Raw genomic sequence first — 4,323 nt, 5'->3', positions numbered from 1 at the left:
TCAAACAAACTCCTGAGTGCGCATGCACACACACTTGGGCATGTGGATTGGGTTTTTGGCGACAGTGTGTTGTAGTTCTTCTTAGCCCACAAAGAGACAGGAATCTCAACAGAGGAAATAGCCTTCTGTGCAATATTTTATGTTCAAAGAGATGAAGACATATTGACTGTCTAATCTAATGAGATTCCTTGGCAGACATTAGAGTACAAATAGTGACAGTTTTCTGGTGGGAGGGGAGCCTTTCTCTAGAAGAGATTTCCTTTTGAGAAGCTCTTTTTAAGACATCTGTTGTAGAACAACTGGAGTCATTTGCAAAGGCAGTAGGCTATGGGTACCTCTGTATGCTGACAGCAAGATCAGTCAAACTATTTTGCACTGCGGTCTGATTTATGTTGGCACACAAATTCGATGGTGTGCCTTTCAGTGGTTATCATGGATCTCTGATGGACTAGGGGAAGTGCATCAAGTTCACTGTTGTACTGCTGCCTTGTCACAACAACAACGATGAATATTTTTGGGAGGGTATCCGTGTGTCAGCAATCCCAGGCGAATTTTGCGAATTGCCCCGAATGCAGAGATAACGCCGGTCAATATTGACAGTTGGAGCCTGACTACGTATTATTTTCATTACATCAAAAGAACTAAATGCAAAGTAAGCCGGGCTCTCACAGTTATGAATTCTGAAGCTCCCCCTGGAGACAGGCATTGGAGGCTGGAGGGGGTCCTAAGCAAACACACAGCAAAGCCTGTGGCTGCCTCTCTTCTTCTGTTGCTTATCTCTGCTTACCTTTAGCAGCTCCTTCTCCCTGGAAAGAGGGCGGGAGAGGCAGCGGAACAAATAACCACGAAAGGAGAGGGAAGCAGACAAATGTGCACAAGGTTTTCAGGAGCTTAATTAATTAAATAAGCAAATACATTTATCACCTTGATACCCAAAGATAAAGAGAAAAGAGAGGAAATAGGGAACTACAGGCCAATTTCATTGCTAAATATTGATTACAAGTTATTTGCCGGAATTCTAGCCAATAGGATCAAAAGTGTTCTGAATAGAGTAATAGGTAAGGAACAACAAGGATTTTTACCACAAAGAAAGATGTCCAGCAATATTAGAGTGTTGCTGGACATATTTGAATACATAGATTGGAATCCCAGCAAGAAAGCAGCTTTTATATTTTTGGACGCCGAGAAGGCTTTTGATAATTTGGCATGGAGTTTCATGAAGGAGGCGCTAAGGAAATTGGGAATTGTGGGCAGATTTATGGAGGGAATAAACGCTATTTATAGCAAACAAACGGCAAGGTTGATTCTCAATGGGAACATAACTAGGGAGTTCGAAATATCTAAGGGGACGAGGCAAGGATGCCCATTATCCCCGCTGTTATTTATATGGGCACTGGAATTCCTGATAAAAGACATCCAAATGGACAAAGAACTCAAAGGTATAGTGGTGGGGAAAAGCGAGTTTAAATTGCGAGCGTTCGCCGATGACCTAATAATAATGTTGGAGGACCCAGTGGAGACCCTACCTAAATTGAAACAAAAATTATTGGATTATGGGAAGGTAGCGGGGCTAAAAGTGAATAATCAGAAAACTAAATTGATGACCAAAAATATAAGGAAGGCAGAGGAAGAGGAAATTCAAACAATTAGTGAATGGGAGATAGTGAAAAAAATCAAATATTTGGGAATTATTATATCAAATAAAAATGTAGAATTATATGATAATAATTATGCTAAAGTTTGGAGGAAAGTAAAAGAGGATTTGGAAAATTGGAAGGGGCTAAATTTAACATTTGCAGGTAGGATTGCTGCAATTAAAATGATGATATTACCGAAATTAATATTTTTATTCCAAATGCTACCGATAAAACTCAAAAAAGAAACATTCGAAACTTGGAAGAAAGATCTAAGCAATTTTATTTGGCAAGGAAAGAACCCGAGGGTACAATTCAGGATATTAACAGATGCAAAAGAAAGGGGAGGTTGGGGGGTTCCGAATCTGAAACTGTATTATGTGGCATCTTGCTTGTGTTGGATGAGGGAATGGTTCTTGTTAGATGATTCGGAATTACTCAAACTGGAAGGATTCAGGAACATAGGAGGTTGGCACGCCCACCTATTAAAAGAAAAGAAGGGAGAATACTCATCATTCACCAATCATGTGTTCAAAAAACCTCTACTTGACATATGGGAAGAATTTAGAAACCTGCTGGAACCTAAGGTCCCATGGTGGCTTTCACCTCTAGAAATGACGGCGATGAGCAAGGAACCGAAAGGGGGTAATTGGCCAACATACAAAGATTTGATTAGGAAAACTAATAATCAGTATGAGCTCAAACCATATAACCAGATTAAGCAATACTGTCAAAGCTGGTTACACTACCTCCAACTGCAGTCGATATTTAAGGAACACAAGGCGATAGGATTTGATGATAAGAGATCGAAGTTGCAGGAATACCTATTGGAAAACCAGGGAAAACCATTAGCAAAATTGTACAAATTTTTACTCGAATGGGAAATGAAAGATGAGCTAGTCAAACACGCAATGATAAAATGGGGCCAAGACATTGGGAGGTCAATTTATGTTGAGCAATGGGAAAAGCTATGGAGGGAGGACATAGATTTCTCAGCATGTATGGCGATAAGAGAAAATATATGGAAGATGGCACATAGATGGCATCTGACCCCAGCTAAATTGGCTAAAATTTACAGAAACGACCAAAACAAATGCTGGAAATGTAAGGAGATTTTGGGGGATTTTTATCATTGCTGGTGGAGGTGTGATAGGATTAGCAAGTACTGGTCAGAAATATATGAAGAGCTGAAAAAAATGCTTAGATTTACATTCGAAAAAAAGCCAGAGATCCTGCTATTAAGCATGATCCCTGAGGATATACCATCGGATAGGAAGAACATACTCCTCTACGCCTGCGCGGCAGCTAGAGCACTGATCGCCCAGAACTGGAAAGGAGACAGGATTCCAACTATACAGGAGTGGTATATAAAATTAGCCGAATATATGACCCTAGCGAAATTAACCGCCCTGATTAGAAAGATACCCAAACAAAAGGTGAAGAAAGAGTGGAAATATGTGGAAGAGTACTTCTATAAACAAAAGATAAGCACAAAGATGGTGATATGTTTAGATTAAGAAGCACGAGATGATAAGAAATAATGAAATGGGAAGGTGAGGAAAATGGTTTATGTTATAAGATAAGGAGAAGCCTAGTAGAACTTAATTATGAAATGTAACCGATTATAAGTGTTGGGAAGTCGAAATTTTATTCTGTCTATTACAACTGTCCCTTTTAACCCTCTTTATTGCTTACTTCCTTTCCCTTTCCCTTTCCCTTTCCCTTTCCCTTTCCCTTTCCCTTTCCCTTTCCCTTTCCCTTTCCCCTCCCCTCCCACCCTATCCCACCCCCTTCCCCTTACTTCCCACCCCGTAATGACTTACCTTAGAGATCTTCTTTGTTCGTCTTTTTTCTTCCTTTTTCTTCCCCTTCTCTTTTCCTTTTCCGTTTCCTTTTTTGATTCTTATTATATCCAAGGTCTGGAGTACCTAGATTTCGAAATTTATTGAATAATGCCATAATTTTTTCTTTGAATTGTTGTAAAGCGTATATCTGTTGTTTGTTATATGTATTTTTCTTTGTGTATCTTTCTTTTGAAATTTTAATATACAATAAAGGCTTTTAAAAAAAATTTAAATAAGCAAATACATATTGTTTGCAGAGGGCACTAAAGGAATTTGCAGGTGTAATCTCAGAGCTTTGAGAACTCTTCAAAAGCAGGTGAGGTCCCCAAGGAGTGGAAGTATCTGACTTTCTTGTGGCCACAGAGGAAGAACAGGAGGTCTCACCTCCACTCAGTCACATAATGCTCAGTGGCGTGTGTGCTAGTTAGCTACAAGCTCCAACAGTGCCAGCCAGCATCGGAGCAACATCAGGTCTAGACGCCCCTGTACTAAACAGCAGCAGCCAGTGCAGAGGGATGGGAGCAATGTCACTGTAGGGTGGCAGTGAGTCAGGGGCAGTTGGCTCTGGCAGTTCACCCATGTAGCCCCAGCCTCAGTGTAGACCTGCCCTGCCCTGCCCTTGCATCATCTCCACACTGCAGGCAAGAGGGTGATGGGGCAGCACCACACTGGTAACTTCTGCTCCCATCATTTCCAACCATTCTTCACTCAGACCAGGTGCCAGGGACTGTGCCGAGGAGGGCTGCACTAAAGAAGAATGGTGGGAGCCCACCCCTTTCCTCTGATCCTGAATCTTCCCAGGAACAGGAGAACAGTGTAGATTTGGAACAGTGGTTTGCAGAGCG

The 4,323-nt window shown here is 41.2% G+C and overlaps 1 long non-coding RNA gene across 1 annotated transcript; it reads right to left on the bottom strand.

The window, feature by feature from the left end:
* Nucleotides 1-1,661: 1,661 nt before the first annotated feature.
* LOC148684768 (uncharacterized) lies at nt 1,662-3,671 on the bottom strand. Its single transcript, XR_015951685.1, has 3 exons — nt 3,458-3,671; nt 2,384-2,458; nt 1,662-2,116 (listed from the first exon to the last, which is right to left on the bottom strand). It is a non-coding gene; the product is annotated as an uncharacterized LOC148684768 (long non-coding RNA).
* Between the last annotated feature and the right edge of the window lie 652 nt (nt 3,672-4,323).

Source organism: Zootoca vivipara, chromosome 8, assembly GCF_965207765.1.
Source record: "Zootoca vivipara chromosome 8, rZooViv2.hap1.1, whole genome shotgun sequence".
Classification (NCBI taxonomy): domain Eukaryota; kingdom Metazoa; phylum Chordata; class Lepidosauria; order Squamata; family Lacertidae; genus Zootoca; species Zootoca vivipara.
The sequence above is the reverse complement of the archived record's forward strand: the minus strand, read 5'-3'. Positions and strand labels throughout refer to the sequence as shown.